We start from the raw sequence: 13,649 nt of genomic DNA, 5'->3' as shown, positions 1-13,649 counted from the left end.
TTTTCATTTACCAAATTTAGGATTAGTTTAAAAAGTGACAAATCAAAAAGAAAGCCATATTCCTCCATTCATTGTATTCAAGTAAAATATGCTAAGATAAAGATCTTTCAATGTATGGTCATTGTATACTTCTCAGGTTAAAAGAAGCACAGCCACTTGGAAGCACAAAGATTACTTTTATTTTTTTATTTTTTTTTTTCTAAGATTAAAAAAAAATTGTTAGGTTTTTCATAGTTTAATTGGCAGCTATGTCTTGTAGTTTTTTCCCACAGATCTAACAGGTAGTTCTATGAGTAAAGGAAACTACATAGTTACTCTATGAGGCGTTTCCAACGACGTAGGTTTATAGAAAAAGCCCCATCGGGATAGACCTCAATCAAAGATTACTTTTAAAAAAGCAGTTTCAAAAGTTTTTGTTTTGGAGCCTGGTGGGCTACAGACGGCAAAAGAATCGACCACGACTCAGCAACTAAACAACAAACACACATTCCTGACAGAAACTCTTAGGAAACTAGAAATAGGTGAGAAAATTCTCAGCCTAAACAAAGCAAAACAAAAAGCCTAGACCCTAGAGCTGAATTATAAAAGGTTTTAGGCAATAAAATGTCCCCAACAGTAGTGTGAACAGTGAACACACAAGAGGAGTAATTTTTAATACTCACTCAATAGAACAACTTTCTGGTTACGTTCATAAATGAAAGGAAATAATAATGTCCAGAAAATAAATATAGTATAAAATCTATTGATCATTGTGTATCTAATTATGACTGTAAAAGTATAAAGGAATTTTTAAGAAACAACATCTGCAAAAGATACAGTTTAAGCAGCCCCAATTAACCTAACTTTTCTTTGTTCCATAGTCTCAAAATAACTGATGATTAATGAATTTCACTTTAAAACATACTTTTCAAATTCAGCAAGATATTTTATGTTCAAATATAAGAAGATTTTGTACTTTTCAAGCTAAAAAAGTTTGTACCTTGCAGTGAATACTTTGTTTCACTGATTTAGACATAAATAAAAACACATTGTGTGTCTTTACCAGATTTTTAAAAAAGTATTTGTTTCTTGCAGTATAGATCCACAAATTCTTTTGTTTTGTTTTTTGTTGTTGTTCAATGAAAGGGCTGGAGAGAACAGTGGGGTTCTTGACTCGGTCACATGGGAGTCGTCCCTCACCGTTGTTTATTTTCAATCGTTCATTGGATTCTGTAGCCCTGTGCAAGAGCCAGAGCAGCAACAGCAGAATTTGTGGGAGCTTCAGCGACTGGGTTCTGGGGTCTCCGCTCAACTTATTGGACCCCATACCTGCCGACTGCACTTCACACAGAAAGCAGCATGTCTCAGCTCTTGAGACATATTGACATATTCCTGCTTTCTCCTTCACGTGTGGCTCTCCATCACCATGACACTATAAACCCGGACCTCCTTCTCTCCTCCCCAGAGGAGGATTCACAATTGCCTCCCTGTATTAAAGACTTATCCCTGGGGGTCCAGTGGTTAAGAATCCACCTGCAAATGCAGGAGCCTTGGTTTCGATCTCTGGTCCAGGAAGATCCCACATGCTATGGAGCAACTAAGCCCAAGTGTCATAACTACTGAGCCTTGTCCGGCTCCACAAGAGAAGCCAGCCACTGCTCTGAGAAACCCGAGCAACCGCAATGAAGAGTGGCCCTCGCTCGCTGCAAGTAGACAAAGCCCTCACATAGCAACGAAGACCCCGTACAGGCAAAAATAAATAAATCTTAAAAAAAAAATATCTCGACTGAGGGACAATCTTATAAAGCTGTGCTGTCCATTAGAAATAAATGGACTTTGATGGTGGTTCAGTAGCGAAGATTCTGCGCTCCCAATGAAGGGGAATCAGTTCAATCCCTGGTCGGGGAACTAGGTCCCACATGCAGCAACTAAGAGGCATGCCACAAGATGCCATGTGCCACAGCTAAGACCCGGCATAGCCAACTACATTTAAAAAGAAAGAAAGAAATGTAAGGTAGGCCACTAATATGGCTTAAAACTTCCTAGGGGCTTCCCAGGTGGCTCAGTGGTAAAGAATCTGCCTGTGAAGCAGGAGATGTGGATTCAGTCCCTGGGTTGGGAAGATCCCCTGGAGAAGGAAATGGCAACCCGATCCAGTATTCTTGCCTGAGAAATCCCATGGACAGAGGAGCCTGATGGGCTACAATCCATGGGGTCACAAAGAGTTGGACACCACCGAGTGACTAAGCAGCAGCAGCAGGCAGGCACCACAAAAAGTAAAAAGGAACAGGTGGAATTCATTTCCTGATAGATTTCACTTAGCCTAAAATAGCCAGGATACTATGACTTCAACAACTAATGGAATTCTAAAAGAAAACACAGCAAAGATCTCAGAAATCTTCCAAATTCCAAGGTTTAAACTTGCCAGTAGCCTTTGTCAGGCATGAAAAATCAAACCCCTCAAGGACCTGAAAGTTATCTCATTGTGAGTAAACAGTAGACTGCCATGCATTTGATGGTTCCACTCCCAGGCCTGAAGTCTACCCTGTCGCAGGCTAATGTGACTAAATACTGCAGGAAGCTCAGAGGACATTCACACAGTATCACAGACACACGCAAGCTGCTCTTCCATAGTGACCATGCAAGTGGTCCAAGCATCACCTGAGACCTCAAGAGATAGTGTTCTGAAAAAGTCATTAGAGGAAATCTGCCCTTGAGCCTCGATGGAAATAGTTTCATCAGACTCTGTAAATAACAAGCACAAAAGTAAGACTCTGGTGCAGACGGGAGGATCTGTGTTTTCCAGTTAAAAAGCCTATGCCATCTTATCCTGACCAGTGGGTGTCCATTCCATTGGGAAACCTTAAATTGAGGATTCTTGAAATTTTCTTGGACTCCAAAATCACTGCAGGTGATGACTGCAGCCATGAAATTAGAAGATGCTTGCTCCTTGGAAGAAAAGCTATGACAAACCTAGACAGCATATTAAAAAGCTGAGACATCACTTTGCCTACAAAGGTCCGTTTAGTCGAAGCTATGGTTTTTCCAGTCGTCATGTATGATGTGAGAGTTGGACCATTAAGAAAGCTGAGCGCTAAAGAATTGGTGCTTTTGAACTGTGGTGTTGAAGAAAACTCTTGAGAGTCCCTTGGACTGCAAAGAGATCAAATCAGTCAATCCTAAAGGAAATGAGTCCTGAATATTTATTGGCAGGACTGGTGCTGAAGCTGAAACTCCAATACTTTGGCCACCTGATGCGAAGAACTGACTCATTGGAAAAGACCCTGATGCTGGGAAAGATTGAGGACAGGAGGAGAAGGGGACAACTGAGGATAAGATGGTTGGATGGCATCACCGACCTGATGGGCATGAGTCTGAGCAAGCTCCAGGAGTTGGTGATGGACAGGAAAGCCTAGCATGCTGCAGTCCATAGGGTCACAAAGAGTTGGAAACGACTGAGCGACTGAAGTCGTGTAACCAACTCTGTAACCATTGGATCAAGCTGATGACTGCGGCTTTGGACAGCTTCCACCCAAAAAGACAAGATTAATTTTCTGATTTCACGGCTTGTTTTTAGTCTTTACCCCATTCATCTTGCCTTTTATCATATTTTGACACCCTGTATTAAATGGCTGAAAGTTTTCTCAGTATGCTCTTCCTCATCATCCTGCACTACAGATCTCCACGGTTTTCTTCTGCCACGTAAGTAAGAAAACAACTCTCTCGTGTGTGTTTCACAGACCACAGCTACTCTTCTGGATAACAGCTGGGATTGTTGCACCTTCATTCCCCACCTGATTCTGCTGACAAAAATGTAATAACTATTCCTTTGAACAATTCAGAAGGTAGATGTTGAGGGTTGCATAGTTTCTCCCCAAAGAATCTGTTCAGATCCTCACCCCTGGCACCTGGAGATGTGACCTTATTTGGAAATAGGCTCTTTGCAGATAGAATCATATTGCATGGAGGTCATAGTTGATTTAGGATGGGCCCTAACGCAGTGATGGTGTGCATATGAGAAGAGGAAAGTATGGTCACAGACGCACAGAAGGAGACGGCCTTGTGAGGATGGAGGCAGAGATTGGAGCGATGCTGTTGGAAGCCAAGGAACTGCAAGGACTGCAAGCAGCCAGCTCAAAAGCTAGGAGAGAGGCCCAGAACAGTTTTCTCTCTCAGTCCCCAGAAGGATCCAGCCTGCTGACACTTTGATTTCAAACTGAGAAAGTCAGAATGTTGGGTTGGCCAGAAGGTTTTCTGGGGCTTTCCCATAGCATCTTAAGGAAAAAACCCAAATGAACTTCTTGCCCAACCCAATAAATAGCTGTAGGTTTAAGCCACCCAACTTGTGGACCTCTGTTACAGCATTCTGAGGAAATGAATCGAGTAGATTTCTTCATTTAGGCCCCTCCTACTAGGTACACTTTCCTCACCTACTTAATACCAAGTGTCATTTGGTTAAAAATTAGAACTTGATCTAAGATCAACAAAAGGCTTCTGCTGAGGTCATTTACCACTGTATCAGCAAACCCAGCCCATCAAGAACGGAGCCAAATATTTGGGTTATCTTCCCTACGATAATCAGTGCGTTCCTCTTAGAGACGCCTCGGCCAGCCAGTTCAGAAAAGCTTTCTCATTAAGAGACAGGTGTGTGACATGTCTGCTGTGGGAAACAGTACTTGTGTTCCCATTCAAGCCCCTCCTTTTCTGGATTACTGTTTCTTTCTTTTAAGAAATAATTCCTTATTTGTGGCTGTGCTAGGGTCTTCGTGGCTGTGCAGGCTTTCCCTAGTTGCGGCGAGCACGGGCTGCTCTCCCGTTGGGTGCCTGGGCTTCTCATTGCGGTGGCTGCTCCTGCTGTGGAGCACGGGCTGCAGGGCACGCGGGCTTCAGTAGTTGTGGCCCCCGGGCTCCAGAGCGCAGACTCACTAGTTATGTAGTTGCACCGCGGCAAGTGGGATCTTCCCGGACCAGGGACCAGACCTATGTCTCTGGTATCGGCAGGCGGATTCTTTACCACTGAGCCAGCAGAGAAACCCTCTCTGTATTACTGCTTCTTCAGAGGTCCAGCTTCTGCTCTGGAGGCCCCACATATACCCGTTTCAATTTAATTCCCCTGTCTTGACTTCCTCGTTGTAGCCGCCCCCGGGGAGTCTATGCTTTTGGCAAACACTTCTGCTGCACAAGATAATACTGCAGGTCAAGCAGAACAGTCTGACCAGAGGAAAGAAAAAAGCGGCTTAGATCTCTAGCACAGACCCCTAGCTGAGGTGGGACATGTTTTCTTTGCCTGGGTTTGGTCAGCTAGGCTCCTGGCTTTGGGGCCCATGAGGGCAAGTTCTCAAGATGGCTCCCATCGATCCCCCACCACTCAGTATTTTCCGCCATGTGCATAAATCCCTCCGTTTGGAGCGGGCTGGACGTATTGCTTTTTGTTGCTGTTTGTTTAGTTTTTCCCTGCTGCACCGTGCAGCTTGCAGGGTCTTAGTTCCCTGACCAAGTGTCAAACCTGAGCCGCCTGCAGGGGAAGCCCAGAGTCCTAATCACTAGACCACCGGGAATTCCCTTGACTTGCTTTTTTTTCCTTTTAATATTTTCATTCATTTATTTATTTGCTGCACCGGGTCTTAGTCGTGTCGTGTGAGATCTTTGGTTGTGGCGCAAGGACCCTCTAGTTATGGCAAGCTGGTTCCAGAGTGTGTAGGCTCAAGGGCCCAACCGCTTCTCCACACTGGGATCTTAGTTCTCCAACCAGGGACTGAACCTGTGTTCCCTGCACTGCAAGGTGGACCCTCAACCACTGGACCACCAAGGAAGTCCCTTGACTTGCTTTTAATAGATATCACACAACAAAAGTGATGAGATACCACCTCCAAAATTGGGTTTCTAAGACTATGAATACCTACACCCCAAATTCCTAGCCTCCTTTGCAGTAAAGGAGGCCATCTATGCTGTGGGGGTCTTGAGGAAAGCTTTTCTTATCCTGATACAAGGGAGATGCAGCTGGCATCTTCCCCATTCTTTTCGTCTTGAATGTAGATGTGATACCTGGACATGCAGCAGTCATTCTGCAATCAGAAGGCAACAAGCCTGGAGATAAAGAGGACCCACAAAAGATGGCAGAGCCAAAAAAGAAAAAGTCTGTGGTATTGTGGGGCAGGCGAAAAGACACCTGTATCTGCCTAGTTCTGGATTCTGGTGTTTTTGTTATGTAAAAAAATACATCCATGTGTTTAAGCGGAAAAAAAAAAAGGACGATGACTTCCATCTTGGGTGTCCTGTCTTGGAACACTTACCCTGGTGGAAGCCAACTGCTGTGTCATGAGGCAGCCTTGTGGAGTGAGTGAGCATGGAAGTAGATCTCTGACCCCAGTGGAGCCTTGAGCTGACCCTAGCCTGGGTTGCAGCCTCACAAGAGATCTTAAGCCCCAAATACCCTGCGTGAAACTAAGTAAAGGAAATTTCATTTAAAATGGACTCAGGAAGCCAGAGCGGGGGCTCTCATGCACTACCGCTTGATGTCAATTACCGATCCCAACAGGAAGAGACCTACCTTGCATTCCCAGCAGGAAATTGTCTCTACTTTACTACCCCAACAGGAGGAAGAAAGTTTTCTTCTTGCGCAGTCACAGCCCAGACCATGAGAATGGTCACAACTCAGCCAACCAGAAACCATCACTCCCCTGAACTCTTGCTGTCTTCCAATGGACTTTCCTTCAAACCCACCCCTCCCAAAGTCCCCCGTTTCTCTAAAAATAACATTCCTGTCCTTTGCTGGACTTGCCTTTAGTTTTTGTTATGGTAAGCTTGTCCAGAATTGCAGTTCTCTGCTATTCCTGAATAAACCCATTTTGTTGCTAAAATAACTGGTATTTTATGTTTAAGGTCAGTGCCAGATAAGCCACTCCCAGATTCCTGACTCACAGAAACTGTGAAATAAGTGTTATTTTCAGCTGCTAAGTTTTGGGGTCATTTGTTACACACCAGTAGATAGCTAATATAGGACTTGCATGCATGAATGCTTAGCTGCTTCAATTGTGTCCAGCTCTTTGAGACCTCATAAACTGCAGCCGACCAGGCTCCTCTGTCCATAGGATTCTCCAAACAAGAATACTGGAGTGGGTTGCCATTCACTTCTCCAGGGAATCTTCCCGACCCAGGGATCTAACCCACATCTCTTATGTCTCCCGCATTGGCAGGCAGGTTCTTTACCACTACCTCCACCTAGGAAGTCCTTTAGCTCCTTGAAGTCAAATATAAAAACAAGCCTGGTTTTGAACTCTGGCTGAGAAGCTCACAGGTCGCCATGGTGTGTGTCTTCCTGGTCATAAGGAGACAATAACCCAACTCACACAGCGTCATCCAACCAGAGCTCGTGGCAGGACCATGAGAGGGTGTCACAGACAACTGGTACTGCCTGCTGTGGTTCAGAGCAAAAGGTTTTTACCTCTAAAACCCCCAAATTCTAGGAATCTGACACTTGAAAACTCTAGATTCTTTTCTTAACTTGGGGTAAAAATATATATAACATGGGCTTCCCAGGTGGCGCTGGTGGTAAAGAACCCCCCTGCCAATGCAGGAGCTGCAGGAGACGTGGGTTCCATCCCTGGGTTGGGAAGATCCCCTGGGGGAGGGCATGGCAACCCACTCCAGTATTCTTGCCTGGAGAATCCCATGGACAGAGGAGCCTGGCGGGCTACAGACCATAGAATATTAAAGAGCTGGATGTGACTGAAGCGACTTCGCACGCATGCATGCATACATAACATGGAATTTATCACTTTAACCATTTTTCAGTGTACAGTTCAGTGACACATTAAGTACATTCATATCATTGTGCAAAACTATCACCGCCATCCATCCATAGATATTTTTAATCATCCCAGACTAAAACTCTGTCCCCATTAAACATGGACTCCCTATTTCTTCCCTCATAGCCCCTGGCAACCCTCATTCTACTTTCTGTCTCTATCAAATTACTTTATTTTTCTTTATTGAGGTGAAACATGACATCAACTTCACCAATTACAGTGTAAAACTCAGTGGCACTTCATACATTCATGATGTTACGTGACCCCCACCCCTATCTGATTCCAGCATATTTTCATCAGCTTGAAGAGACCCAGGCTCTAATAGCAGTCTTTCCCCTCTTTTGCAGTCCCTGGCAACCCCCAACCTACTCTCTGTCTCTATGGATTTGCCTGTTCTGGACATTCCGTATGAATGGGAGGCGAGAATTCTACCATTGAAACCCCAATGCCTTGCAAATGGATGAGCCACACACCCTGTGACTCTCTGTGGTTGGCTTCTTTCACAGAGCATGATGCGTAAAGGTTCATCCACTTCTTGTGTCTCTTACTACTTCATCCTTTTTTATGGTAAGCGCTGGAGTTGCTGAGTCCGTAGCTCCAAGCGATGCATGTTCACTCACCGCAGGAGTCCTGGCCCCAAGTCTCAGGCCTGGAGAGAAGCCTATGGGGCCAGTCACATGCAGTCTTGGGCAGCCCTGGCCGGGTGCTTCACTCCTCCTCCAGTCCAGCTGTGGGATCCAACCCTGGCTAAAGGGCATGCAAGGCCTCTCCAGGCATCTGGTCTTGAAAACAAATGTTTGAACAAGCGCTGAGTTCAGCAAATATGCTGCACCTCTGTGTGGATGTCAGTGACCGAACGGGCTGGGGTGGGGATCAGGCGTTAACCCGTGACCAGCCCCCTCGAGGACACAAAGCCACTGTTTGCTTTCTGGGGTTGACCCTTCTCCCCAGTAGATGCGATCTGTGGGCTCCCCGCTGTCCTTGCACAGCCCGGGTGTGTTTTCACTCGGCCCCGATAGCAGTCAACCTGGTGCCTCTTTCCCTACATCAAACATGGGCGTCTACCAGCAGCCATGGGCTGGGGTCCCCTCAGACCCTGTGGTCTCCCTGGCAATGCCTCCAGTAAAGGGCAGTGCTTTCACACAATCTTTGGAACTCGCACCCACATTTGTGGACTGGAAAGCTGTAGCTTCCAGGAAATGGGAGCTGCCCAGTCACTTTAGCTGGTAAACACCAAAGTCAAGATTTGAACATAGAGTCCTCCTTGTCTCTCTAGGAGCAGAGATGAAGAGGGGAAGAAGGAGGGAGAGCAGGGGGTCAGATGGATTTCGTCACCAGATGGATTTTGTTCCGAGGCAATAGGGAGCTATGGGGGGTGTGTGACCTGGGGAGAGAGGTGGGTGTTAGACTCTTCTGGGGTGGGGGACGCAGGGCAGATGACAGAGCCCTTGAAGGAGAGACAGAGGCACTGGCTGGTTCAGAGTCTGAATGACAGGAAGCAGGGTACCAGTGGATGCTGGGAGTAGGTGAGAGAGAGGTTCGTATTTCTCATTGTGTTCTGTTTTTTGATTTCATCAAGCATGGGAACTGTGTGTGTGTGTGTTGGGGGGGGGGGGGGTGCTTCAGATTGTCATAACAAGACTTCCAGAACAACTTGGCTTTTTATCCTTAATATGATGTGATAAAAAGTAACCAAAAAATTCAAATTTTTTTAAAATCAAAAGATGAATAAGATTTATAATTACTTCCCAGGAAATATTTCTATGCTTTACTTGTGAAGGAAAATAGTAAATTTCATGGTAGTATGAATAACGTGGTCCAGTACTCGGGTTTATTTTAAAGGGAAAGAAAACCTTTCCCTCTTTAAATCTTTTCTCCATCATGTAGGGGTTCTGTGTGGCTGGGGCTACTGTCGGTCAGACTTGTTCTTTGAGTGATTCCGTGTCAGGTCAGAACTTGGAGAAAGTAACGTCTGCGACTCAGAGAGGGGCAGCAGACTGCACAGGCAGATGTCTTCACGACTGTGCCCTGGCGGGTAGTGGGGTGTGAGGTGAGCCGTCTCCTGAGGAGCTGCTGGCTGGGGGTGGCATCCCGGGTCCCACTCGCAGCCCGAGAGCTGGCCCAGGGGAGGACGGGTTTAAGGGTGGATCCCACATCCTTTCACTTTTATGCCCCAGGTGCACCTGGAACCAGCTGAACCTGAAGGTGCAGTGGGCCCGGGGAGAGGCAGGTGGGACCATGCCAGTGGAGACTTACCCACTTCCTGTCCCAGGTCCTGTCTTCTGCGAAGGCTGGCTTCTTGACAGCTCTCCCACTGAACCAAAACAAGAATTTGGGACCTCTGTCTTGGCCTCAGTGGCAGATGCCAAGATCAGCAGGGAAGACTGAGACACACCTTCAGCCCTCTGGGGTGTGTGTGTGTGTGTGTGTGTGTGTGTGTAGGGGACGCAGGGTGCTGTGTGACCTGCCCCTTCCCCCATTTAGGAGAATGAGTCAATAAGACTGGGGGATGGGGTATAGACAGTGAGGAAGAGCAGAAATCTAGGATGCTTCCTAGGGTTGCAGAGTGCATCAGGATCCCTGGGAGGAGGGGTAGTTCTCCAAGGGAGGCTAGGGAGCTGCTGGCTTGAAGTCACCCGGTTGAACTCATGCAGATGTTCTTAGCATGTACCCTGTACCTCCGCCCCTATACCCTGTGGGAATCAGCTCAACTGCAAGCAATGGAGATGCCAGGAAGGGGTCAGGAGCCTGGGTGCATGTAAAAATGCTAAATAAAATATTAGCAAATTGAGTTCAGCTGCTCTTTAAAGGACAACATACCAGGAGTGTGCAGGGTTTTGCTCCAAGGAAGTAAGGAAAGTTCAGCCTCAGGAAGCTTCGTGTGGAGAGATGAAAAGAGAAAAATACCAAATGATCATCTAACCGTGCTGGAAAAACACTGGATAACATTCAGCAACCCCTTCCCATCTTTTAAAAATTTTTTAGTAAATGGGGAATAGGAAGAAATTAGTCTGATCCAAGGTCATTACTAGAAAGAAAACACCTGCATTGTGTTGGGTGGTGAAACAGAAGAGGTAACATATTCTCAAATGAGGCATGGCTGCAGTCATGGCTAATACTTAACACTGATGCAGAGGTGCTGGTCAATGAAAAGAAAGATAAGAAAAAAAACTGAAACCAGATGACACAATCATCTATAGAAAATCAAAAAGAATAAGCAAACGAAAATGGATAGAACCTAATGAAGGTGCTGACAGCAAGTCCAACGTATTAATGGACGGAACGCAGAGGGTTTTTTAGGGCAGTAAAGCTATTCTGTGGGATACTGTGATGAGCGAGACATGACATGATGCATTTATCAAATGCATGAAATAAATGCACAGCATAGAGCGAACCTTAATGTAAACTGTGGACTTCAGAGTTAGTAATAATACATCAATATTCACTCAGCGATTGTAATGTTGGCACAATCATTGTTTTAATGAAAGTTCAATATGGGGGAAACTGTTGGTGGGGGAAGAGGGACATATGGAAGCTCTCTGAACTTTCTGCTCAAATTTTCCCTAAACCTAAAACTTCTCTAAAATATAGTTTATTGATTTATAAAATTTATAAAATGAATCAGTAAAACAATTACAAAAAATGTGCTTACTACTGAGTCACTGTCAAATAAACATAAAATACTTTAAAATTTTATTTATTTATTTGGCTGCATCAGGTCTCAGCTGCTTCTCTCTAGTTGTGGAGCACAGACTTAGTTGCCCTGTGGCATGTGGGAGCTTGATTCCCCTACCAGGGATCAAACCCATGTCTCTCACATTGGAAGGTGGATTCTTAATCACTGGACCACCAGAGAAGTCCCAAACATCAATATTTCTAACATAACTGCTTTGCCCATAGTGTATGCTCAAACATGAAGCGTTTCAAAATATTCTTCTGATTATAAAAATGAATCGCTTTTGGAACTTCCCTGGTGGTACAGTAGATAAGAATCCTCCTGTCAATGCAGGGGACTCAGGTTCGATCCCTGGTCAGGAAGGTTCCACATGTCATGGGCAACTAAAGTCCAGGAGCTGCAACCACTGAAGCGTGTGTGCCTAGAGCCCATGCTCTGCAATAAAAGAAGCCACCACAGTGCGAAGTCTGTGCACTACAAGAAAGAGTAGCCCCTGCTCACCGATGAGAAAAAGAAAAAGCCCTCAGGAAGCAAAGCAGAGTACATCATGAGAAACGCTGGGCTGGAAGAAGCACAAGCTGGATTCAAGATTGCTGGGAGAAATGGCAATAACCTCAGATGTGCAGATGACACCACCCTTATGGCAGAAAGTGAAGAGGAACTAAAGAGCCTCTTGATGAAAGTGAAAGAGGAGAGTGGAAAAGTTGGCTTAAAGCTCAACATTCAGAAAACTAAGATCATGGCATCTAGTCCCATCACTTCATAGCAAATAGATGGGGAAACAGAGGAAACAGTGATAGACTTTATTTTTGGGGGCTCCAAAATCACCGCAGATGGTGACTGCAGCCATGAAATTAAAAGACGCTTACTCCTTGGAAGGAAAGTTATGACCAACATAGATAGCATATTCAAAAGCAGAGATATTACTTTGACAACAAAGGTCCATCTAGTCAAGGCTATGGTTTTTCCAGTGGTCATGTATGGATGTGAGAGTTGGACTGTGAAGAAAGCTGAGTGCCGAAGATGCTTTTGAACTGTGGTGTTGGACTCTTGAGAGTCCCTTGGACTGCAAGGAGATCCAACCAGTCCATCCTAAAGGAGACCAGTCCTGGGTGTTCATTGGAAGGACTGATGTTGAAGCTGAAACTCCAATACTTTGGCCACCTCATGCAAAGAGTTGACTCATTGGAAAAGACCCTGATGCTGGGAGGGATTGGGGGCAGGAGGAGAAGGGGACAACAGAGGATGAAATGGCTGGATGGCATCACTGACTCAATGCACATGAGTTTGAGTGAACTCCAGGAGTTGGTGATGGACAGGAAGGCCTGGCGTGCTGCGATTCATGGGGTAGCAAAGAGTTGGACATGACTGAGTAACTGAGCAAAGAAGACCAAGAGCAACCAAAAAAATAATAATCACTTTAAAAATCAAATATATGATATGGAAAAGGAAATCCTTACATTGCAGGACATAAATCAACACCCCCAAATCAGAAAAAGGAGGTTTTTTAAAAGTTGCATTACTTCCTTTTTTCTTATTGAGGTATGGTTGGTTTATAGTATTATATTGGTTTCAGCTGTACAACACGGTGATTCAAACTTTTTATTGATTATACTCCATTTAGAGTTGCTATAAAATATTGGTTATATGCCTGTGGTATATCCTTGTAGCTTATTTATTTTATACATATTAGTTTGTACCTCTTACTACTCCACTCCTATCTTATCCTTCCTGCCTTCCCTCTCCCCACTGGTAATCACTAGTGTGTTTTCTATATACATGAGTCTCTTTCTGTTTTTTATATTCATTCACTTGCTTTATTTTTTAGATTCCACATATCTAAAGGCCTATTTTTCTTATTAATTTTCTACATGGATGACATGTCAGGTGATGTAAGTGGGGTGTTAAAATTCCTTACTATTATTGTGTTACTGGCATTTTCTCCTTTTATGTCTGTTAATATTTGATAGGAATGTAAACAGTATTTAAAATAGGAATGAAAACTGTATTTAAAAAATTAAACAGAACTACAAAATGATCCAGTTTTCTGGTGGTGGTGGTGGTGGTTTAGTTGCTAAGTCATGTGTGACTCTTCTGACCCCATGGACTGCAGCCCAACAGGCTCCTCCATCCATGGGATTTCCCAGGCAAGAGTATCAGAATGGGCTGCCGTTTCCTTCTCCAGG

General features: G+C 44.9%; 1 non-coding gene across 1 annotated transcript; it reads right to left on the bottom strand.

Annotated features, from left to right (window-relative positions):
* Positions 1 to 246: 246 nt before the first annotated feature.
* LOC123335302 lies at positions 247 to 377 on the bottom strand. Its single transcript, XR_006553669.1, has one exon. It is a non-coding gene; the product is annotated as a small nucleolar RNA SNORA18 (small nucleolar RNA).
* Between the last annotated feature and the right edge of the window lie 13,272 nt (positions 378 to 13,649).

This window comes from Bubalus bubalis, chromosome 9 (assembly GCF_019923935.1).
Source record: "Bubalus bubalis isolate 160015118507 breed Murrah chromosome 9, NDDB_SH_1, whole genome shotgun sequence".
Lineage (NCBI taxonomy): Eukaryota > Metazoa > Chordata > Mammalia > Artiodactyla > Bovidae > Bubalus > Bubalus bubalis.
This window is presented reverse-complemented; position numbering and strand designations above follow the sequence as displayed.